This window comes from Urocampus carinirostris, chromosome 3 (assembly GCF_059441175.1).
Source record: "Urocampus carinirostris isolate Australia breed hairy pipefish chromosome 3, RoL_Ucar_1.0, whole genome shotgun sequence".
Taxonomy (NCBI): domain Eukaryota; kingdom Metazoa; phylum Chordata; class Actinopteri; order Syngnathiformes; family Syngnathidae; genus Urocampus; species Urocampus carinirostris.
Genome location: NC_142351.1, coordinates 44,610,125 through 44,636,212, shown reverse-complemented (window position 1 = coordinate 44,636,212; position 26,088 = coordinate 44,610,125). Strand labels below are relative to the sequence as shown.

General features: G+C 40.4%; 1 long non-coding RNA gene across 1 annotated transcript; it reads left to right on the top strand.

Annotated features, from left to right (window-relative positions):
- The first annotated feature begins 12,457 nt into the window (after positions 1-12,457).
- LOC148369819 (uncharacterized) lies at positions 12,458-13,547 on the top strand. Its single transcript, XR_015849886.1, has 2 exons — positions 12,458-12,631; positions 13,052-13,547. It is a non-coding gene; the product is annotated as an uncharacterized LOC148369819 (long non-coding RNA).
- The last annotated feature ends 12,541 nt before the right edge of the window (positions 13,548-26,088 follow it).

Here is a 26,088-nt window from a genome sequence, read left to right as displayed (position 1 = left end):
AAGACTAAAGAAACGATGAGTCCACTATTGGGATTCTTATTAATTTGTACAAGTTTTTTTTTTTCTCGTACTCCATTCCGGACTCAAACCCCACCTTCTCAGACGCGCCCTTCTCATCATAAACTGCCTCACATGCCAACCCCTTTCTTTTTTTAATTGTATTTCATTAATTTTGGGGGTATTTATATTGTTTTTATTGATATCACTGTTTTGATTCTGTATAGAGCAAGTCCTGCAAGGCACTTTGAAATCAAATTTATCATTATTATCAGTATTATCATTATTATTATTATTAGTATCACTATTAATATTATTGTAAATTCAGCATAATGTTGATTTAATTATGTGAAAAATTATAATACACAAGAAAAATGAGTATTGTGAAGAATATATATTTTAATTGGCATACTGCGGATCTGTACAAAAAAAATCTAAAACCAATTAGGTGCGATGGTTGGTCAATCGACACATAAATCTACAAATAAACCTCTGTCCATTATTAGGGACAGGTGAATAAATAATGAATTAAAATCAAGTTAACATTTTGTTTATCCCTGTAAACAAAGAATTGGCTAATTAGCAGCAGTACAACAGTAAATAAAACAAATACTTTTTGCATTTTGTGAAGTACATTCAGTGGTGAACTGCAAAGTCTGTTACAAAAGTACGTGACCGATCAAAGCTCACGTTTCTCGTTTCAATGCCTTGAAAACTGACGTTCGTGCTTCAGACTGCATGGATTTATTTTCAAGTATGTTTGTTGTACATTCTGGCAAAACACTCAAGCTCTCTTTCGAAGCAAAATGTACACATATAAAATGTGCAATGCATGTCATCAAAATCATATTGGCTTGAACCTTACTTGAGTCAAGTCACTTGGTGTCGTCCATCTGTCTGACATGCTCTTTGGGTCAAGTCACATTTATTTGTATAGCCCTTAATCACACAATGTCTCAAAGGACTGGGCAGGTTACAATTACACCATAAACCAACATGCAGGCAAGGAAAAACTCAAAACCTCAGCACGAAGAAAAATAAGAAAGCTTGAGAAGGGTCCTCACAAGCGGTAATCCCTCTTCCGGAATGACCAGGGTGCAATAGATTTAGCATCGGGTAACAGTACACAAAACACAGTGAACATCAATAAAATAAAACCCAGGTAATATGTTAAAATTCAAATGTTTGTTTGTCACAGAGCTACTGCCATGGTATGAGGTGATTACTATCATTATAGAGTTAATAGAGGGGTAAAACTAAAATAATCTGGTAGGATAAAAACAGTGATGGAAGTTGTGATGGTGATGATGATGATGATGATGATAATGAAGAGACTGTGTATCCACAGAGCCAATGTAAATATGTATCTTCGAGAGGTGTTATTTGTTTGTAAATACACATATGAGCTAACTGTGGGACACAATTATTAATAAAGTCAAAGGGGTAGGATTTAATAAGCATACCAGTATGCTTCTTACTAATCCCTTTCGAACATGTACGATAACATTGTTTGTTGTTTGTTTTTTTCGATTCGATGTTTTGTTTTTTGTTTCGTCATGTTCGAAAACAAGTTCAATTCATTCATGATACACAATGTCTGCTTTGCAAACGTTGCTAGTCTTTTCATTCGCGGTATTCAGGCTAAAATGCTCCTAAACTTTTGGAACGCAAACCTTATGTTGATTGTTCTATATGTTTATGTTACCGCTTGAGACAGACACGCTATTGCGCTTATGAAAGCCGCAGCAAAGATTATATATTCATTTAGAGATGAATCGCTATGTTGGAACAAATGTGTCTGGTGACAATAGTCGACAATGGAATTCATTGCCCATGTCTTATGGAATTCATCTTTATTGATTATTGGCGACAATGTCGACTAATTGTTCCATCCCAAGTGTGATTTGCATTAAAAACGTCATCAAGTTGATAATACAAGAACAAATATTATTTTCAAAAAGGAGTTTACTATCCTGCTTTCTTTCCCCTTCCCTTGAAACCTCACCCTGTTAATCAGCCTACTGTCTCTTTGTGTGTTCCGTCCACTGCCAGGGGTAAAGGTTTAATGCAACAGCCAAAGTTTACATCCCATATGCGGTCATTTTCAATGACTTCTCTCCCCGCACGGAAATAAACTATTTTATGTCTCCAAATATGCAGATCATTTTGCTTAATGAAAGATGCTTGACGTCTCATATCCAATTAATATGCAAATGCGAGCGAGGATTTATTTGTGACATTCTGTATGGGTGAGAGAAAACAAAAACGCTTCTTAACAGTAACACTAATTGCTGCGACTAATTGTCACATATCATCATTCACTCCGAATCTCATAAACACCTACAATTCCGTAATAAAAAAATCCTACACCCTAATCAAGGCATATAATTCTTCTTTTTTGCCTGCATGCGTCTGTTGATTTTACTCATTTACAAGTCATTCATCTGTCCTTAAAAAGCTGGTTTACATTAACTCATTAAATGCCAAAACGTGCAGTAGCGTGTAAATAGGGTTTCAGAAGTGTCGTCCCAGTATGCCAAAACATAAAAATATGTTTTTGGGGGTTTCATTTCAAAGAAATTATTATAAAGAGTTTGGCGCAGCCCATCAGTAAGTATCATGCCTCTGGGAATGATTTCAGTATGATAAATCACCATTCGTGTGTGTGCGGCCCCATACGGCAAGAAGGCAGTTAACTCTTTATTGAGAAAAAAAAAAAAAGTCATTGTCGGGGCAGAGAGGGATGACGTATCGTGCACGCCCGTAGGAACGCTATCATCTTTGGTAACCAAAATCGTGTGAACATGTTCCCTGAAACATCAGGCGCTAAAAACTTCTTCGGAAAAATTCATGCATAAAATGTTATTTTACAAGCAAAGGGCCTTTGTGTTTATGAAAAGCATTCTTTAGGTATTGGAAGTATCACAGATGGAAAAAAAATAAATAAAGAAATAAATAATTCTGCTTGAAATGCATCCTTTCACAAAAAGTCGTTTTTAGCAATGTTTAACTGTTTTTACGAAGCGAAGGAAAAATCCAGAAACGTACTTATTTTATGATGAAAGATGAGGGTTGAAGCTTTCCTTGGATATCCTACGCCTATGAAGCTACAGATCTACATTTTCTGTAGGTTTTCAAAAATGAGTCAAAATGGCACTGGGCCTTCCATTTGAGAGAAACGTCTGGCATTTATGAGTCGTCTCTACTCTGTAAACAAATTGTTCCAACACAGTTATTATGGACCATAACAAATCACTTACAGTATATGTACAGTTGATTCTTCTTTTCAATTGCTGTATTTATAAACAAGGCTATTAAAAAGACGTGCGGTTGAGTGTCAGAAACGTTTAATGGCTTTCTGGTCTCATCACATGTTTACAACGCCTCCAAAAGCCGAATAATGCAATTCATCTTTTATTTGATAAATCTCCAATGAGTGATTTATTAATCATAGTAAAACCAAATCAATAAGGTAACTAAACTATTAAATTCCTTTATTGCATGAAGCAATATAGTCTTGCATCATACAATAGTATAAGGCGAAACACAATTTATCAAAAGGTTTGATAATTGTTAACTGACTGATACCCACAAGGACATATTCTGTTTTAAATATTGGATTATCCTTCGTGGAATTCTACTCAACTCAGCTCATAAAGACAATTACTCGGTAAATGTTATATTTTAAAGGTTGAGTGATGTAAACATCGAATTGACTAAATAATGACTTTGATGTGTTTTGTACAGTTAGCTGTAAAGGGACATGCATCCAGGCAAGGTTCTCCACTTTGTCTTTCTGTACAACGAGCTAAACGATGATTTAGTGTCACTCGAATGAGAAAATCTAGCTTGGCTGTAAAAATAACAATCAGCCATTTTGGATTAAAGAGACATATGTCCAATCTCAGAACCATTGGAGAAAGAAATGCTGACTAGTACTGTCGTGGTCAAAATAAAAATGATCTACTGAGAAAACCTCTAATGTCTTTATTCTTTTTATCTTCTTATTGCTTTTTTAGCTCTGTAGTTTGCATTGGAAGACCCACAGGCTGTTTGAATTCCTAGCAGTCGTGTAAAATGCATAGCACTTTGCAATTTGGCTAAGTATAAGAAGCCAGAATAACATTTGTGAAAAGCATTCTGCCTTAGAACAGAAAGGTTTTGGTAAATTTAGGAAAGCAATTCTAGACCTATAATTTTAAAGAGCACTTGTCGTCATGATTTCATTAGTGAAAGAATGTCAACTCCAAATTTTTAGCGATGTTTTTTAGTATTATGCTTTATCATTCAGCCTATATTGGTAATATCCCCTCTATATTATAACCCCTGATGACAAGAGATATTTTCTAAAAACAGCACATTTATTCACAAACAATAGAAAAAACAGGTTTGCATGTTTGGCATTGAATGTGTTAACTAGTCTATTTTAACAGTGGAGTGAATGCAGTTTTACACCTAAACCAATTCATCACACTACACAAACTCAACGCAACCCACTAGCCCCTAGAAAAAGCATTTGGTTTGCATGTATTTAAAAAAAATCATAACGTTTAATAGATATGATCTAAAGACTTGATTTTTTGGACGAGCGCATCCTGCCCGCATGTCTGACATTCGTGCTTTAGACTTTGCAACACTGAAAGCCACAAAAACCAGCGCGTGATTGTAACAAATTGAGGTTTCTTAGGATAGTACTTACTTCCGTTGCTGGTGGTTTCAGTTGATTTCCATTAAATATGTTTTATACACTGTTACAAAAATGGTACCAAAAACCATTAAAAATTCAATTCATTCGTTTACATTTCGTCCAAGAAATGTCCTTGAGCAAGCTACAGAACGCCCCAGTACGCCTGATGCTGCGTCATCAGTAGGTGAATTCTGTGTCACGGTGAAGCACTTTTAGTGCTTTAAAGGTGGAAAGGAGTTGATCAAGTGCCGGCCAGTTTAGCATTTATCAGAGACATTTTGGGGAGATTTATAGGTTCCAGGCAACGTTGGCAACCCTAGAATTAGAAAATGCCATTGTGATGTCGCATTTGAATCAGGAATAAAAAATGGACCTATACCAACAAAATGATGTTCCTGCAAAGTAAAGTATTATCTTGCTACTTCGGGCTTTGGTTATCGCCGGTTCACTGCTTTGTGGATTTTGAATCGAATTGTCTTTACTGTCATTGATATCAACATATCGTGCATTGTGTTCTGAGCAGACAGCACACAGAAAATGCCATCACGAGAGCAGGTTGTATGCGTGTGTGTTGGGTGGATGGGCGTGACTGCCTATGTGATGGGCTGTTGTATGTTGTCAGTCAAACAGAGGGGCAGGCACACAAGTCAATTTGTCCACCAAAACCATCCTGGGAAGCCTGGCGACATGTAGCTTCTAGCGGCTCGTTAGATTGAAAAAAAAGAATCAATTACATCAGACTCTGAGGAAAGTTAGAAGAGCGCAAAGAAATGGTGACCAGCAGCTGGTGCTCCATGGAAAGTTATCGGGTTCAGGAGGGGACTGAGGCGGGGCGCAATAGCAAGGATGCAAGTATGGCCTATAGCTACGCCTTAGCTATAAAAGAACTCTGACAAGCTACCCCTCAGGAGCCTGTATTCTCACCAAAGCCAAATCCATTACTCCTAAAAACAGTTGACCTGGAGCTACAACTTGTCGGAAACCGCTACATTACTGACTCTTGTATTTTAACCATCAAGGAGACCTGGCTCTTTTCGATCATGCCCAATGCTAGCAAGCAGCTTGCCAGCCGCTCTCTAAATCACTTTCTTACAATAAAAGGACAAGCACTAAAATTTTGTTCTACTCTTGTAAAATGACAATAAAGAGCCTTCAGACCCCTACAATTCCGTGTTCTGTGTTTTTTTTCCGTAGATCTAGAGTTGTTATTTTGATACAGTCTTATACCCTCATTCGGTAAGGACATCATCTTGAGGTAGGTTTGCCCCTTGGGTTTTTTTAAGAAGGTGTGATGTGGATTTTCACTTTTCGCACGGGAGGGTCTGGTCCCTATTCACCGCGACAACCAGAGGATTACTGTATAGGCAACATAAATAGGCCAGACATATTTTACACACAGCTTACCAAGACTCCGCAAAGTCCTAAGCAAATGTATTGCTTATGACAGAATGTGTCAGTGTTTGTGTGTACTTGATGTCTGTTTGCATGTCCGTCCAAGCCTCAAGATTGCTGTTTGTGGATGTAATTGCTCTTCTCCGCTACTGCTGTGAGTAGCACAGGCCGGATCTGCGCAGGCTGTTTAGCAGTCAGTGGCCAAAGCAGATTGTAAACAGATCTCCAATGCATTGCGGCTTTAGTGGTTTTGTCAGTCTCCAAACAAGGTTGTACTGATAAGGCCGTTCTCTCCCTGACAAAATCAGCCACTTTGCTGCAAGGGTGTGATTTGAGAAGTGCCAGTCAAAGTGATTGGCAGCATTAATCCCCCTCAGGAGCAAATAGGAGAAGAAAACAAACCATGCCCATATTGCAGGCACATCCCTGTGATAAAGGGATGATCGATGGACAACCTGTATAAAAAAAAACAAAATAAGGTAAATTACACAATGTATTAAATCAACTCAACAGAGCATAATTGGTTTTACAGAACATATTGTTAAAAGTCCTGTATTTGTATTCATATTTTTGTACAGTTTTGCCTTTTTTTCGTCTCAAATTCTGAGAGTAAACTCCCAAGAAGTTTGTATTTCTCCTCATTATGGGTGGGCGGATCGATTCAAATATCTGTATTATCGATACTAAGGGGCCGGTCACACAGACATTTGCGGCTGAATCACGGCCAGAAATTTCTGCCTTTGAGGCGGACGCTATTGGACGCATTGAGATCGCTATTCAGACGAGATTCAGCGGTGCTTAACACGAGGTCGGAAATTCGCGCGCGGGTGGCAGCGCGACATTGTTTGGCGCTGCTCAATTCTTCAGAGCGCGGGTACACAGCCTTTCACGAGAGTATTGAGGCTGAACCACGGCCAGAAATTTCTGACCGTGAAGCAGATGCTGTTGGGCGCTGTTGGACGTTTAGAGACCGCCATATAGACGAGATAGAGCAGTGCTTTACTCGCGGTCGGAAATTTTCACGTGGTTGGCCGCGTTCAAAACTTTTGAGCTGCTCAAAAGTTTGAGCACGTGTTAAAGCGCGTGCCGCACACGTGGTCAACACGAGGAAATGACGCGGAAATGACGCGGAATGAGGGCGGCTCTGTTTACAGAAATCTCAACATCAGATGCCTTTCTGTTTACATGGGTAGGACGGGAAATTTCAGCGGGTAATCGTGGGTGGAGCATGGTAATAGCATGTTCTGCGCCTGTATCGCGGTGTTATTACGTGAAATTAGCGTGTTACGCGTGTGACAGTCAAACGCCTTTCTCCGCGTATAAACAGCGCGAATGCCGAGCACACGTCAGTTGTGCTCGTGACGTCAAGGGGGTGAACATGGATCCCCGTCAGCGTAGTTTCTCTTCATTTCGAATAAATCTTTCGGTGCATTCGCATTGGTCGCAGCAAGGCTTTAATGCTAGGACCTTAGCTTGGCCTTTTGGCTGAGAGTAAGAGTCCCGGCTCCTAAGCTTTGTAGCGTATTATGAACTGATCGATAATGGATAATGGATAAAGAAGATGGACCAATAACCGGCCCCTAAGCAAGAACTTGTATTGGATTGATAATATTGTCCAAGATTGATACTTGGACAAATGTCCTCAAAGCGCCGCTTCTATATGTAGATAGCGCAGTCGTTCTCTCTTTCACCAAACACCCTCATTTAGCCCCTCTTGTTGCCTGGCCTGCTGCGGCATCATTAATGTCAGGCAGAAGAGGGCGAATCTCTGCGTGTACCCTTGTCAGAACCTAAATATGACAGAAGCAGACGGGAGGCACACTTTTTTTTCAACAACAGGAAAGGACAATGCCAGGTAGAGGTAAGATCAGCTCTAAAAAACTGAGTCAACCCAGCCTAAACAGAAACACATTTGATTTGAAGGACCGAGTGCAAAGCAGACCAAAATTTTCATATCTTTATTGGTGAGGACTTGTGTGCAGAGGAGGATGGAATCAATCGCCTGGTCCCTCCAAAGAGAAAAAGAAACACAAAAATTAACAGTGGATAATCATTTAATAAAATCAGCAAGAGACAAGCCCGGCCCGATCATTGAGATTGACAAATTTGGGTTGGGCTGGGCCGTTAGATTTTACCTCCAATGCCAGGTGTCATTTGTGTGGTAAATACTGTGGCAAATTTACATAAACACATGAAAAAGTCAAGTCTTGGGGTCTGGTCCCCATTAACCGCGACTACCAATGGATTACTGTATAGGCAAGTCTTGACTTGACTTAACCCTACAGAGAGCAATGAGCAGCAACCAAAAATGCAAAGTTGCCACTTTTCCTGAAAAAAACCCTGTAAATCTGTTGTCACTATGGCAACAGAGCTAAAAGAGCATGTTCATTACATTGCTAATTTTTTGGTTTGGCTCTCTTGACCTTGGCTTTTCATTTTTTTCCACTGTTAATGGTTTTTGGATCCTATTGTTTACACTTTTTGCACTTTCTGACTTTGTTTTCAAAATAGTGTGCAATGGAAGGTATAGTTGACATTGCTATATTTGTATTTTCATTGCAGTTCGGCATTTCTATTGGACTCTCTTGGCTTTTATTTAAAAAAAGTTGTATTATAAATATTGATATTTATTTTTTAGACTGTTAAAGAATGAATTTTAGTTTTTTAATAAAGAATGAAACATTTCCAGAGCCTAATTGTTAGTTTATCGTGAATATAAACAATGATCATGACATTTTCAAGTAAAACAATCGGATCGGTATCGTTCGATACGATATGAATCGTATGGGTTATAAAATGTCCAGACCTAACCTGAACATCCTCATTGTAGCACACATTTATTTGAAGGCTTTCAAGTCAAATATCACACCTTCCTTTTGTGTAGTTGTGGGAACAATTGCTCTCTTTTCTGCACCTCCCTAAAATAGCAGACGTGCAGGGCTTGTAAGAAAATTAGTCAATTTAATTTCCTTGAGTAATGAAAATGTCATGCACCATTTAATAAAACTCCAAGCCTCGAGTTTTACATTCTGAGGCCAGAAAGGACCCGACGGATTTGAAAGTTTGACAGCGGCTTTTGATGTTTTCTCCGAGTTTTGTTCTTTTTCCCTCCCTTGGTGTGATGTCAAATTAATCATAACAGCTTTGGATGTAAATGTGAAATCGAGACTTGTTTGGTGTTGCCCGTGACAAGCCGAGGCGCTGCTGTCGGCTGAGGCAGCTGATATCTCTCTCCCCTTTAAACTGCAAATTATTTTACGTTTATGAGTTTGTCTCATCTTCAAGGTCAAAAATGTAATTTTTGCTCTTTCAAAGGGTTATAACCTTAAAAGAGAAGCGCCATCCTTGCTGATTAATGAGAGACTCCTTCATTTGATGTTTCAGCTGTGACATTTTAAACTTTAAATATTTTATACGCGTACCTGTGAGGAAGAGAGAAAAAAAAACCAAGACACGCATTCATGTGGAATAAACGGTATTGCTGAGAAGAAAGGCTAGGCCGGGTATCATTTTAATAGAACAGTTAGAGTGCAATGGTTTTTCTTGGTGATTTTTATTTGAGGTTTTTATGTGTGCGCAAGCTGATTTAAAGGCACACTAAATCATTGGGGATGGGGAGCGCCGGATTATGCATTTAATCAAGGAGTAGGCCTTCGGAGAATAGCTCGCAGAGTCACCGGGGCATCAGTCGAGCCTTGGCTCTAACACGGGGCCAACCCTCTTTGTTCTTCGGCATAATGGGCCATTTTCCCATCATTTGAAGGGGCAAAAACAGTGCCTTTGCTTTTCTTCTAGCCTTGTCCTTTTGAATACTGGAAAAAAATGCTTGCTTTGACTTCCAAGAACAAATTCAAAAGGCCGATTGATCTCATTTGTTGGATATCATGCCTCTTCTTTTATAATTTACCATTCTGATAAGTGCTTAGCCACCCGATTTGGAGGTTACATTTGTATTTACTCCAGTAGTCAATTCATCAACAGAGAAAAGTATGTATTGACTCTTTAACAACACTATTAAATCACTATAACTAGTGTGGTTTGGTATATGTACTGTACATATGTATGCAATGTACGTCCACACTTACAAATTGTATATATTTTGTGTATTCAACTAAGTTTTTTAATATGGGGTTTGTACAATAATATAAAATCACATTTATAAATCGCAGATTTGTTTGTGGATCTGCATATCCATGATTCATGGAAGATTACTTCATTTAATGGTACTGGAGAAATGTAAAAAAATGCCTTCAGAAGTCCTAGGAAGTGATTCAATTTGGCTATGAAAAAGATGTACAAACTCTGTTTATATAACTTTAAATTTGCCTAATATGAGACAAAATAGTTTTTTGCAGTGGTGCTTTTTTCTTTCTAAAACTTTGTCCAGCCTAGTTAAGTCAAGTCAAGTCATGTTTATTTGTATAGCTCTTAATCACAAAGAGTCTCAAAGGGCTGCACAGACCACAGATTATTGCAAACTAGAGACTATTATGACGCCATCCCCTGATCTAAAACCCACACGAGGGCAAGGAAAAACTCAAAAACAACAACGTGAGGAAAATGAAGTAACCTCCCTTTCAGGATTACCAGGATTGCCAAAATAACAATAGAAAATAGATTGTGGTTTTTGCGGGGGCGCGCCTTGATCAGAGCCCTATCGACAGAGAGAGCACGAGTGAGAGAAAAAGAGAAGGAGAGAGAGAGAGAGAGAGAGAGAGAGAGAGAGAGAGAAAACCGACAAGAGAGAGTCTGAGTGAGCGAGCCAAATATAGAGAACAAGAAAGAGAGAAAGAGAAAGAGGGAGAGAGAAAGAAAGGTTCAGCAGATAAATTACTTCGGCGGTATTACGCAAGAGTGGGACACAACACTTCTCAGTGAGCTGTCGAAAAACGCAGAGCAGGTGTCTGGTCACAATACAGTAATAAAGATGCTGTATTATAAATTGGCCGACCAGCATCAGACATCTCAAGTTGAATGTTGCTGGCTGATCAAAATAAATCTTGGCTACCCCCGCCCCTACTTTCCCCACTACCGAATTTATTCAACATTGTATATTTTATATTGTGACATCTTCTTGTATCCGATTACTACTTTGAACTTTTCCACAGCTTTATCCCGGATCTGCCAGGTGTGTTCTTTGGTCTTTATAATCCTGTTATAATGCTTCTTAACCCCTTACCGTACCTGTAAAAAAATACCTGAAATCCCTATCTAAGACATACCCAAAGTAAATTGAATGTTGTTCTCGAACCGTTTGGAGAATATGGATGGTTTTGTCTCTTTAGAAAGGTAACACTCTGACATTGTCCCAAACTGAAATAATCACTGCAAGTGCGACTAACATTGAGTTAGAACACACAGAAGTAGAAGGTTATTATTCTCGTCTATTTTCATAAGTGTAGCAGAGGTATTTTAGCTGGAAAAAAAGTCAATAGCTTGAAGACTTACCTAGTAAGTTGTCGAATATAAACAATCTGTAAAACTAAACATTGTATCTTATCATTTTTCCCATGAGGTAGAGCTAGACATTTCCAAAAATGGCCATTTGGAGATGACCAGTTCACAGCCCTTAAAACTTTGCATATGTGTATTTTACTTTGGAATTTTTTTAGACACTGTAAAAAAAGTTGTAAATGTTTGACTTCTCTTTCTAGAAGTCAATCCATGATAGTGAACACTTGCATGTAATAATGGTGCATAAAATTGTGCACGTTAACTTTCAACTCCAATTTGAATTCCCACTGTAAACGTGTACATATTTACATTGGGAATTTCATTGACTAACCAATATGTCGATCCTCATTTCAATTGGTCACTATTGGCTCAAATTTTTTTGAAGAAAAATTGGCTATGATGTTTTTCTTTGTCATTTGTTTTCCAAAACAGGTCATCATTGGTTTTCACAGGCTAAAGACTGTAAAAAAAAAGCTTGCAATTGGCCAAGAATAGTGTGGTTCAAAAGGTCAGAGGCAACGGAAGTATTGGAAATAATCTGACGAGTCTGTTTTTTTAAAGAAGAGTAATAGAGCCAAACAGACAGATTAAAACTTACCCTAACCCTAACTGTAAAACAATGCAAGAATGCTTTTAGGCTTTTTTTTTCAATATTTTCCTCCACTCCTCCATGATCTGCTACCTTATCGTGGTGGAGGATTTTGGCCCAATCCCATTCCTCTCACTTGGCTCTGAGAACCCTCCAGTGAGGTCCCTCCATAGGGAAGTCCCCTCAGTGAGAGGAGTGCAAGTGAAGATTGTCGTCTAAGAAATTGGACGGCACTTGCAAGGTTCCCCCCCAGTCCAGTAGATCCCCATAATCCTAATTGGCTATAGACCTCGGTGACGTATTGGCCTAAGTCACATGTAAACAACTCGGAGTCTCAACCAGGGGTGTGACAGTTGGAGAGTCCGTGCAACATTAAAAATGCCGGCTACAGCTGTGTTATTACCGATCGCCTGGAAGCTCATCACCTTTTCCGTCTCTCCAATCAACGGAGGACAAATATGCTATACTGAAGATGGCTTCGGCGCTATGTAGCACTGATTCATCTTTACAAGGTACGTCCACTCATTGAAAAAAATGACCGTTCGGTCAAATACAGTAAGGGTTAACGTACAACCCACGTTCACATAATACCCTATGTTTGTGTAGACATAAATGACAACCTACTTATTAGTATCTTAATGCCATTTTATGACATATAGTAGGGATGTTTAACGTGTGGCACGATGAAAAGTAAACAAACACAAGAACAGTCCACATGACCTTAAGCTAACATAAAATCAAACCTACCCTGAAGGATCCAAACACCTTTGTTCATAAGGAATTTAATTCAAAATAGGTTGTTATTGGATATAAAAAAAGATAATTTCTACATTGTTTCATGATGCATACATCACAGTAAAAACTCTCTTTTTCTCTTCTACTGTATGCCCACATTTATGGCTAATTTTTTTATCTTATCTATTGTCTTCCAGAGTGGCCGCCCCATAAGCGTGGACAGGTTGGACAGGAATGTTCCCATCCTGTGCTTATGGTTCGATGTGAAGTCAGAACTCATCCAGGACTTCAGGTTGAGCAAGAAGGCCATGTGGGCCCTGCAGGAGCTGCTGAAGAGGAAACAGGACCATGGCTGGAGGTCCTGATCTACGTGTACTGTCTGGCCCACGGTCTGTCCTACCGTGTGGTGTCACGGGTCTTCAGTGTTCCCAGTTCCACCGTACACAGAAGTGTCCAGTTAATATGGAATAAATTGCCCAAAAGCCATGTTTCAGGCTCTGGAAGTCAGACCCACATTTGCATCCTGTGCTTTTCTGCATGATGTTTGCACTATTAGTTATTACTGCAGCAGTCACTATTTGTCTTGAGTTCTACACAAGTTAATATTCATACTTGACCTGTGCGTCATGTGTATTTGGTATATTGTTTCTCTAAGTACAACTAATATTCATTAAACGTCTTTATTTTGAGTAACACCTTGTTGGTTTATTTCATAATGATGTGACATACTGTGTGATGGTTGGAAAGAAAACTACAAATCACTCTGGGTTAAATAATAATTTACTTTCAGAAAAACAAACTCACAAAATGTACCAAAAATATACCAATACTTCCATAAAACTGGAAAACACAAACTTGATCTTCATTGAGTTATTTTATAAAACAAAGGGAAAACATTGTAGAGATGTCACTGTTCTGGCAATTTGTCCACAAGCTTCCCAAAAAGGATCAGGAACCGCTCAGTTTCGGCCTCAGTTTATTCAGTCCTTTTCTGCACTCTGGCAGACTCCTCTTTCAAAAAGTCAGGGAGTGTATCGTGCTTCCTTTTTTTTCTGGGTGATTTGGGGTTTGGTGCCGGAGTGGAAGATGCTGACGGCGTGCCTGGTGGTGTGAATGGTGTGGTCGTTGTGATGGTGGCCAGCTCTTCCACGGGACGTTCTACATTGGCCTTTAGGTTAGGTGGAAAAAACAAGAATAATTACTTAATGCCGGTGTATTGTACAAAAACAACAGTGTATAAGGTGCTGTACATAAAGAAAACGTTACTGGTGGGTTCAGTTCCTGCTCATCTCAACTTACCATTGTGTTCTGGATAATTATTTGATAGTGAATAGATAAACAAAACTGAGATGTTATTCTTATGGCTGTAAGAGCCTTCTATTGGCCAGCATCACATATGCTTTAGAATTTGGACATTTTGAGAAGGTAATTAGTTTATTTAATATGTGTTGACAGAGAAGACAGGCCTATGTGATGGTTGTTAGTTTCATCTGTATTTCCACGTGAAATACAGAGACATTACTCATGATGCATGATGAAAACTAAGGCATTTTGATCTCACATGAAAGCATCATATTGTAAATAAAACAGGACACCCGAAATCGTGTACAGTAAACAAGCGCATATATCCAGAACGTTATTGTGACTATGCTGCTTTAGCGACTGGCCATGTAGATGTAAAAGCACGACTCGTTTAAGACAAAAACAGTTTTTTTTTGCGGCTCCCCGGTAGATTTGTGCACTGTGTAAAGTAGCGATTTTGCAATGTTAATGTTGTACCGCGAAAATACGATTTTCTATTGCATTTATGTTTAACTAAGATATCTCAATATATTTCGTTGCAAATACATGCGTAGTTGTGGAAAAAGGACTTACATTCGTGCGGTTCCTTTTCAGCCATGTTTGTTGATCTTGAGAATTCGCAAAGTCTTCTGGGTAGTCACTTCGCTCCAAGTGAGGTACCGACCTCCCTCCATCTGAAGTGGTTATTTCATGGGTTGAGGGCACTTCTTCCTCGGTCTTGAGAGTATTGGGACATATCCCATTTTCACGTTAACGCGCAAAACCGAGTGACTAGGGCAAATAGCGAGTGAAAGTGAGAAGAATGGGACGCAGCCTTTGTGTGTCCCAATGATCGTAGGAGCTATGTTGTCGGGGGCTTTAAGCCCCTGGTAGGGTCACCCATGGCAAACAGGTTCAAGGTGAGTGGCCAAACAAAACACAGATCAGAGGACCTCTATGAAGAACAAAAATTTTGGTCCACAATTTCCCTTGCCCGGGTTACCGCAGGGCCCACATGAACTTCTTGCTCAACCTGAAGTTACCGGGGCCCCCTTCTGGAGCCAGGCCTGGAGGTGGGGTCCGCTGGCGAGCGCCTGGTGGCCGGACCTTTGCTCACGGGGTCCGGCCGTGCACAGCCCGAAGGGACGACGTGGGACCCTCTTCCCATGGACTCACCACGTGTAGGAGGGCCCAAAGGGGTGGGGTGCGCAGAGAGCTGGGTAGGGGCCAAGGGAGGGGTCCTTGGCGTGACGATCTCCGGCTACAGAAACTGGCTTTTGGGACATGGAATGTTACCTCTCTGGCAGGAAGGGGGCCGAGTTGGTGTCTGAGGTTGATAAATTCCGACTAGATACAGTCGGACTCACCTCCACACATGGCTTGGGCTCTGGTACCAGTCCTCTCGAGAAGGGTTGGACTCTCTTCCACTCTGTAGTTGCCCGTGGTGAGAGGCGCAGAGCCGGTGTGGGCATATTAGTTGCCCATCTCCCGGGCGAGGCGGGGGACATTGAGTCAGAGTGGACCATGTTCCGCGCCTCCATTGTCGACGCGGCTGATCGGAGCTGTGGCTGGAAGGTAGTCGGTGCTTGCCGCCGTGGCAGCCCTCAGACCCGTTGGTGGTCACCGGCGGTGAAGAAAAAGTCTTATCGGGTCTTCCTGGCCTGTGGGACTCTAGAAGCAGCTGGCAGGTATGGGCTGGCCAAGCAGAACGCGGCTTCGGCGGTTGCCGAGGCAAAAACTCGGGCATGGGAGGAGTTTGGCGAGGCCAAGGAAGCCAACTTCCGAACGGCTTCGAGGAATTTCTGGTCCACCATTCGGCGTCTTAGAGGGAAGAAGCAGTGTGCCATCGACACTGTGTACAGTGCCGATGGTGACCTCGACCCGGCACGTTGTGAATGGGTGGGCGGAGTACTTCGAAGACCTCAATCCCACCGACACGTCTTCCTCTAGGGAAGCAGAGCCGGAGGACTCTGAGTTGGGCTCTCGCATCTCTGGGGTTGAAGTCATCGAGGTGGTCAAAAAGGTCCTTGATGGAAGGGCCCCAGGGGTCGATGAGATCCGCCCGGAGTTCATTAAGGCTGTGGTGGATGTTGTGGGCCTCTGCAACATCGCGTGGACATCGGGCACAGTGCCTCTGGACTGGCAGACTGGGGTGGTGGTTGGTTCCCCTCTTTAAGAAGGGGAACCGGAAAGTCTGTTCCAACTACAGGGGAATCACACTTCTCAGCCTCCTTGGTAAGGTCTATTCAGGGGTACTGGAGAGGAGGGTCCACCAGGAGGTCAAATCTCAGATTCAGGAGGAACAGTTTGGTTTTCGTCCTGGCCGTGGAACACTGGATGATCTCTACACACTCTGAGGGTCCTTGAGGGTGCATGGGAGTTTTCCTGTCCGGTCTAGATGTGTTTTGTGGACTTGGAGAAGGCATTCGACCTTGTTCCTCGGGAGGCCCTGTGGGGGGTGTTTTGGGAGTAGGGGTACCGCACAGTCTTATCCGGGCTGTGCGGTCCCTGTATGCCCGTTGCCAGAGTCTGGTCCGCATTGCTGGCAGTAAGTCGGATTCGTGCCCGGTGAGGGTTGGGCTCCGCCAGGGCTGCCTTTTGTCACTGATACTGTTCATAACTTTTATGGAGAGAATTTCTAGGTGCAGCCTTGGTGGGGATGGAGTCCGGTTTGGGGGCCTCAGCAATGCGTCACTGCTTTTTGCAGATGATTTAGTGGTGTTGGCTTCCTCAGGCAGTGATCTTCAGCTCTCGCTGGAGCGATTCGCAGCCGAGTGTGAAGCGGCCGGGAAGAGGATCAGCACCTCTAAGTCCGAGACCACGGTACTCAGTCGTAAAAGGGTGGCATGCTCCCTCCGGATTGGGGATGAGATCTTGCCCTAAGTGGAGGATTTCAAGGGGATCTTGTTCACGAGGGTAGGATGGACAGGCGGGTCGGTGCAGCGTCTGCCGTGGCGAAGAGGGAGCTGAGCCGAAAGGTAAAGCTCTCGATCGACCGACCCAACCCCGGATAAGTGGAAGATAATGGATGGATGGGTGGATGGATATATATATATATATATATATATATATATATATATATATATATATATATATATATATATATATATATATATATATATACTCGCTACTTCGCGCTTAGACGTTTGCGGATTCAGAGCTTCGCGGGTCTAAAAAATCTCTCATCTCATCAGCTTATCCTTATTAGGGTCGCGGGGGGCTGGAGCCCACCCCAGCCATCTCCGGGCAGTGGGCAGGGGACACCCTGAACTGGTTGCCAGCCAGTCGCAGGGCACACGGGGACAGACAACTCACTCGCTCAGTCACACCTAGGGACAATTTTGACCGGCCAATTCACCTGAAATGCATGTCTTTGGGATGTGGGAGGAAACCGGAGTGCCCGGAAGAAACCCACGCAAGCACGGGGAGAACATACAAACTCTGCACAGTAAGGCCGGTAGCTGGATTTGAACCCACGCAGGAGGTTCCGACGACCTCAGAACTGTGCCGCACACGCGCCTTTTTGAAGGGTCGTCGCTACTTCGTGGTCCCATGTTCGCGGGTTCAGAGCTTCGCAGGTCTAAAAAATAATAATAATAGAATAAAATAATAAAAAAAATAAAAAGCCTTTTTGAAGGGGCATCGCTACTTCGCAGATTTTCACTTTTTGCGGGTGGTTTTGGTCCCAATTAACCGGGTCTAAAAAATAATAATAATAAAATTTCCCCCCCAAAAAAGTTTTTTTTTTTTTAAAGGTGCACGTTGCGGATTTTCACTTATCGCGGGTGGTTTTGGTCCCCATTAACCGCGATAAACGAGGTTCCACTGTATTTATACATTATATGAGTAGAGGGGAAGAGGCTGTTAAGGTCTTCCAGTTATGCTTAATAGTGGAGTCCTGTTAGCCTGAGGCAAGTTATTGTCACAGCCTCCAAGATCATCCCATTACCAACACTTCTTTGAAAATTAATACGTGTGCTTAATGCTTGATGACTTGCTTTCCTGCTGGCCGGCAAAGTTTAATGTATAATTTAAAAGTCATTGGGTGCTTTGTGTGAAAGAGGCATGCAACTGTCTCAGTTCGTAATCAAGCAGGCAGTCCATGAATCAAGGATGAACTTTGAAGACAAACACATTTTTGGGGCGAAATGCATTACTTCCTATGAGGATGGAACGACATACCATACCTTTATCTATTCAGTCAATCTAGTTTACATATTACTGTGTGATTTTTATTTTGTTCAACGGTTATCAATGGAGAATTCCCTTTTCTGACTGATTGTTGGTAATAAAACATAACAATCCACCAAACAGCAAGCTATATAAAATACGGTAAACTGTAAAGTCTTACTTACGTATGGCCTTCGATACTTTGATAGGCTCAAAATGCCTGAAAGATTGTCTTGCTTAATAACACTTCAGTATAATTGTCTGGGCCAGGGGTCATCAGCAAGGAGCTCTGGGGCCGCATATGACTCTTTGGTGTTCCCTGGTGGCGCTTCTTAAAAAAGGTTTTATCATGGAAAATGCTATGCTTTCTGTAGGTGGACAAACAAGAGACAAATAAATCCCAGGGCAATGGTATTCAAGTACTTGCTTAGTATCGACAGTATTGACATTTGTATCAATCCGCCTAGCCCTTAATCCAGGTTGCAACTCTTTTTTTACCCTAGAAACTGCATCTTCACCCTGCCTGTGCGGATTTCTGTTCAATAACAGGGATGCAAAATAAACACATTCTTCTCTTTTATATCTAACTGGGCTAAAGATTGTGTTGGTTTTGTGTTGGTTTGATTTCCTTATTCCTCTTTTGGCTGTGGCAAAATCAGGACATTCCCTACTAAAGGTGGAAAAAAATATCTCTCAATTCCAGACAATTCACAACTTTAGAAATTAATCTAATCTAATTTAAATTTATATATAAATCCAGATTTGCGTGCGTGTGTGTCTGTTAGTATGTGGTTTATAGAACCAGAAACGGCTGAACCAATTTTTTGTGAAAATTTTGTCATGATTACCCAAGTGGAGTCACCTGGGGTAATCATGTGGCGCGCTGGAATGTGCTTCCTGATTGGTCAATGCTCCCCTTTTAAACGCGTTACGCGGAGAACTCCTTGTCGGAGGATTAATCCTGTAATTCTCACATCTGTACCCCGTATGACGCTCCCGATTACCTGTGCCTTGTTTACCTGATTCTCTCTGCCTGCCTCCGATCCGACCTGCTCCGTCCCAAGCTACGATCATCTCTTCAGTCCCGGTAAACTCAACCTGCTTCCGTCCCACGCTACGATTGGCTACGTCGTCCGAAGTTTCCCGCTAACCCTTACTCTTTCCCCAAATAAAAGACTTGTAACGAACGCTCTGGGGTCCCCTGCTCTGTTCTGGTAATCCTCGTGACAAATTTACACAGTTGTACTTCAGACTTCTGGGAGTGTTTTCGCTAGGTTTGGTGTCAGGGCACCGTCAATAAATACCAACAAAATCAATAAACATTTGCTTTTTGTGTATACTTCTTGATCTGCATGCTGCCACAAGGCTCTTTGGCACTCCCTAGTGGCTACTTGGCACATTGTCAACAAACCACAGCCCCAACAACCTTGCCCAAGTACAATGTCTGGACACAGTGGGCCATTATGCATGTGTATAAGAAATATGTAAAACATACAGTACATTTAGACCTCTCTCTATCTCCTGCTCTGTCTCTTCTTCCATATTTCTCTTTCTCTCTTCCTTTCTCCCCCTCCCTATCTCCCTTTCTCTTCTTTCTTTCTTTCTAATTTACTAGTCCGCCCACTTGGGATTGCTTTTTTTTTCCATGTGGCCCATGCGCTCAAATGAGTTGAACACTAATAGGAAGTATGTCTCTCTTATAATTGTTCTGTTTTTTTCTTTCTCTCATTCTCCCTCTCTTTTTATACTTCTTACTGGTTAATTCTCTATTTCTCTTGATATACCTCATCACTCTTTCTCTGCCTTTCTTTCTCTCTGTGTGTCTTTCTTTCTGTCTATTTTTCTTTATTTTTCTGACTAATTATCTTTCATTTTCTATTTTTTATTCATCATTTTCTCTTTCTCTTAATAGCTTTCTTTCTATTTCTATCACTCTCTCTCTCTTTATGTATTTCTTTTTCTTTCTCTTTTTTCTAGTCTTTCACTTGGAATCACTCTTTCTCTTTCTCTCTATTTTTGTGTCTTCCTCTTACTCCCCTTCCTCTTCAACCTACTAGTCCGGCCCCCGCAACTTTGCTTTTTCTACTACGTGGCCCTGAACTCAAAATAATTTGACACCTCTGCTCTTGGAGAAGTCTGACATTTTTGGACTAACACTGCCCAGGAATTTTTTTTTCTGTATTATTAAAACGTGCTAAACCTGTGGCAGTAAATCTGACATTTACAGGGCTCGGAATCCATCTTAAAACAAAAAGTGAAGAAAAAACTGACACAGACAGGCTGACGGCTAAGGGAATGATGGAGCTCGCCAGCGTGTCAACATTGGCCGTCCTCTCGAGATGAGAAGGCTGATTACACTCCCGTCTCAGGGGTGTGCACTACAAAGCTGACAACATCATTGGAAAATAGACTGCCGGGTTCCGCTGGGGCCTATAACAGCTTAGATTTAACACGGGAGTTGGGGTCTTTTCACGAAAAAGGAGGTGACACGAATACTGTACCTGTTGGGTAGTTTAATATGTCGCAAAGGGCACCACTTTCTCGTTTGTATGGTTGTGGAGCTATGAGTGTCAGAAAGGAAGGAAACAAGTAAGCTGAAAAGCAGCTCAATGGTGTTGCTGGAGGTAATATGTATGTAACGCTCAGAAAAGGGGAAAAGAAAAAAAATGGCTCTGCGCTGTTAGCTCATCACCCGCATTGATGCATGAAACCATTTGTGTGAGATATTTCCTTTTTATTCTGGACTGGGAGAGTAGAATGTCTGTCTACAAAGCTACTGAGTCAGCAAAACAAAAAAAATGCCATTTTGACAGTTTTCAGATTTGTGGTTACCTACCTGACCTCTGTTAAAGATGGTGTTGATATTCAATGTCTTTCTGGGGGAAAATATTGAGTCAACACAAAAAAATATTGTCAGCTTTTTGGGCAATTCTCACATCTAGGGTAACATACCTGACTGCATGTGAAAGATGGTGGTTATATCTTAAGTATATTTCCCCCTTTATATATATATATATATATATATATATATATATATATATATATATATATATATATATATATATATATATATACATATATATATATATATATATATATATATATATATATATATAAACATCAATTATCTGCACTGCTTATCCTCAGTAGGGTCGCGGGGGCACTGGAGCCCATCCCAGCTATAAAAATGCTGAAGTTTCGGACTACGGCGTACCCAATATTTGAATTACTGCAATGTTTTGAATGTGCAATAAATAGAATAGCCGGAGTTAAACTTTTTCAAAGCTTTGAAAAGTTGTGACTGCATGGTTGAATGACTGTAAATCAATGCATTGCGTCGGACTACAAGCACATGGTGCAAGAAGAAGAGGAAGCGTTCCTAGAGCAGTGTTTCTCAAACACTGTGCCGTGCCAACCACAAATGTTCAGCGAGACGTTTCAGCACAGGAAATTCACAGAAAGCATACAGTTATTGAATATATGTGCTGCCTTCAAATGTTCAGCAGAGTAATATCGCAGAGGCAGTAGGTAGCAGCAATATAAATTTGGAGATTTAACTCAAATGTCATGGTTAGTCAAAAGTATTCAAGCCAAGCACACCATAATTAATGAATCCTATATAAGACAGTTTAAATTATTTTTGGTGTGAAAGTTGAATGATCAACACTCCATACTAAATAGCCATCCACAGGAGAGCTTCCATGTAACAAATGCAAATTTTCTCCTATGCCATTTTTCCTCTTTGCCCTTTGTGTCTCTAATTATTTGTAACTGGTAATAGGCATTTGTTGATCCTAATTGTCTTTTCTGTTGAAAGGTAATATGTCCAAAAAGTGTTTCATCCCTTCACTAAATTTTTGGGATTTGAATTATCTCAATTTTCCAGTGACATCATGGCAAGAAACCCCAGCAGTGAAATTAAGCTGAACATTGTTTGACTGCAAAACTAAAGCACTTATTTTAGAAACACAAAACAGGATAACACATTCCATTTTATGGCATTTAAAAAAAATCACACCATACTATCTAAAAAAGAAAATAGGTTTTCCACAAACCATTCATTCCTTACACAACAAGCATTAATGTGCTATAATAACCAAAACAATTGTTTACAGATTGGCCATAAAATGAAAAGCTCCATTCCAAAACTGGCTTCATGTTAGGATCACTATTGAATTTCAATTGAGCAGTCATTTGTAGAATGTGGGCAGGGCAAGTTGACAAGTTGGCCTTTATATCAAGCCCACTTTGCTTGAACTCTTTAAACTAAACAACCCCATTGGCACTGGATAACTACCATACTGTGTTGGTATTGTAAATGATTTTGAAAAACATTAAGCATCAAAAAGCACATTGTTCGTTATTAGAACCTTCTGCAGAACAATCTGTCCTCTTAAACGAGGTCATTTTAAGGTGAGAAGATACCATTAAAATGTAAATCCATAAAAAATTTAAACCAGTACCAAACTTGATTGTGAGAAAGTAACTCCTTTGTTTTGGGCTAATACCCAATATATGTATGAGTATACATCTGCAGAATTGTATGAACTATTTCTGAGAGCATTTGGTCCTAATTAGCTAGCTTTAATTTTCCAAAGAGATTCCTGTGGCTTGGTCAGATTTTGATGTTGTAAATAAGTTATTTGGGGAATCATCAAAACCGTCTTTTCAAGCCTTTTATATGTTCCATGTGAAGTAAGTAAACCTCTCACCGTTCCACTCCAAGACATTCTCTTAAATGTTCCAGACAGATGTTTTCTTTTGTCTGCATTTTTCTTAATCTTCATCAGTAGTTTATTCTTGTAATTTGCTGATTTAAAAGCATTTGGAAAGCTATATTAATAGATCATGCTAAATACACTGTCTTCAAAACCACTACTTTCACAAAATCCCCCAAAATTGCAAAACTGACATCTTGCTTGAGTTACCAAAAACCTCACCAACAATATTGAATGCCTTATATTGCTGACACATACAAAATAGTATTAAATATGTGGTTAATTAAAATTTGAATGCCAGTAAAAACTAGGAGAAATTTATTTCATCAATGAAATACAATCAGCATTGCCCACCAAAGTCGACAATCTTGCTGAACTCCTGACCATACTAAAATCTTAAATATTGGGAACGCATGTTTGAATGGTGGTCACAGTCTGTGTGCCCCATGATTGGCTGGCAACAGTGTGTTGCCTACCCACTGCCAGAAGTCATCTGGGATGGGATCTAGCATCCCTGCAACTCTCGAATAAATAATTTATGAAATAACAATTTGGGTAATGCAATCTTACCCACATCAATTTTAAATTTCTAAAAGGAACAAGTCAGCTGGACGATGTAAAGAAACGAGAACTGATCATGTCCTGCAGATAACCACCTACTTCTGAAGCTTTAAAAACACAACTAACTTAGTTATACAATCTCCTTATCATCTTGTGTTTTCATAAATTGGGGGCATGCTGGAGAATGACCTTATGCTTAACACCACGGGAATTTTTTGGGGTCAGTGTGGCATGAAAATGGTGAAAGTAAGAAAAGGCCTGCTTCTAGTAATTTCCAAACGTCAATTCAAACCCCAAGAAGAATCTTTCTGAGTGTGTCTAAGATATGGACGTGCTTGCACGCACATTATGAATGAGCTGATTAAGGCTTTGGTCATGACTTTAAGCCAGGAGATTGCGGCAGACTGGCAAAGTCAAAAATTCCGTACAGCTTCTTTAACCGTTAAAAACGTTGAGACAAAACTACCTTTGTCATTATCCGACAAAATGTTTGCTCGATAATGCAAATGATCATTCTGGTAGGCTATTAGTATTTTTATCTATCACATGTTGATGATCAAATACTTACAGTCTGACATCCATTCGAAGAACCCGAGGCCTAATTACTTTGATCCGAGGAAAAGTTAGGCAAACTGCTTTTCCGCCAAATGACAGCTTCAGATCAGTTCACTTAGGAAAATGGATGAGAACCATTCGGCAAATGGTGCCCTTGATAGAAAGTGAAATGATGACAAGCAATAAGTTTTATGAGAAGTGGTTGACTTCAACTTAGCTACTCTCAAATCTCAACCCTTAAGCATCTATTCCGCAATGAGAACTGTCAAAAAACACAAATGCATCGAGCTGTCCTTCTCCTCAGCAGCTCACATCAAAGTACCACTGGATCCAAATTCAAGCTCGCTTTTAGATGTGTACACTTTTGGGATTTAGGAGGAGGAGGCTGGGGTAAAATATTACTTAAACAAACATGAAAAATTGCTGGAAGATGCTAAAAACCCAGCAGAGAAGCAAAAGCTAGCAGCTTAAAGAATTACTCGTCCACTTATCTTTCATTAATGACGAAAGTTCAAGAAAGGTTCTGTATTTATGTTTCTGATCCCTTTCCAACTCTATTAAGGAATACTTATTTGTGTTTTAGTATCATTAAATGCACAAAGTACTGTTTTAATGGAATCCATTTCACAAATGAAGTCCTTTAAGAACATATTGCTCCTCTTCCTTTCTTAACAGGAGATTTTTCTTTTTGTTGTTTTTTTCCTGCAACGTATGAAAGCAACTGAATGAAAGGCAGCACAATAGGACCATAGAACAAAGAAAGGATGAAGACTAAGGAAAAAACAGCATGAAAACGGCATCATCGCTATACTTAATGAAACAGCATCCTTTCATTTTTTCCCCCCTAGTAATTATAATAAAGATGGAAAAACATAATAAACGACTCCCTTCCCCCACCTGCTAACAGTAATTATAATAGACTCAACAATAAATGGTAAAGCAGCACAGAGCTGCATCTTGGGAATTCTCAGGGGTCTGTGGATTAGCTTGAAAAGCCTGAATGATTAAAATACACTAATTAAAATTTTGCGTTCCTTAGTAACTTGTCTTCCAAGGCCCCTTGTGTTTGCAAAATGGGAATAAATGCGACAAAAGCAAATAGTCTTTTGGACATCAATATATAAACAATAACAATCTTAACTTCCATGAAAAACCCACATGACCTTTTGTAATGTGACAGTGGTCAAACACTTGAGATTTTAATGAAGCAAACCAGACACTACATGTCTTACCTTTCCGGGTGGGTGTGTGTCTGTGTGTTGTTATTTTGTTGGAAATGAATTCACATCATCTTGTAAGTTTAAATTGAACCCAACAATGTTCTCTCATTTTTAAAGCAACTCCACAATTTTACCCCTCCTTAAAGGTAAATAAAAGCACAATACTCTGTGTATTAGTAAAGAATTAGATTGGAAAACAGTACTTAAAGGGACACGTGTGAGTAATTTAAAGGGTAATGTTGCCAATTATATCTCAATTGTTTAGTGAACCAAAGTTTGATTTTAAAATGGGGGCATTTCATGAGGTAGAGGCATTCGAATCAATTAGTCAAGCAATTTCAAATACTCAGGTCTGAATTTAAAAGTTGTCATAAAATAGAGATATTGACTGAGTCAAATTTATTTCAGAAAAAAAAGAAAAAAAACATAACAATGTCATTGAATCTGGAGTTAAAAGTAAGTGTTCTGACATTTCAACTTCCATCCATCTATTATCTGCACCGCTTATCCTCAGTAGGGTGGCGGGTGGTGCCGGAGCCCATCCCAGTTATCATCGGGCAGTGGGCAGGGGACACCCTGATCTAGTTGACAGCCAGTCGCAGGGCACACAGAGACAGTCAACTCACTCGCTCATTCACACTTAGGGACAATTTGGATCGGCCAATGAACCTGACATGCATGTTTTTGGAATGTGGGAGGAAACCGGGGTGCCCGGTGGAAACCCACTCA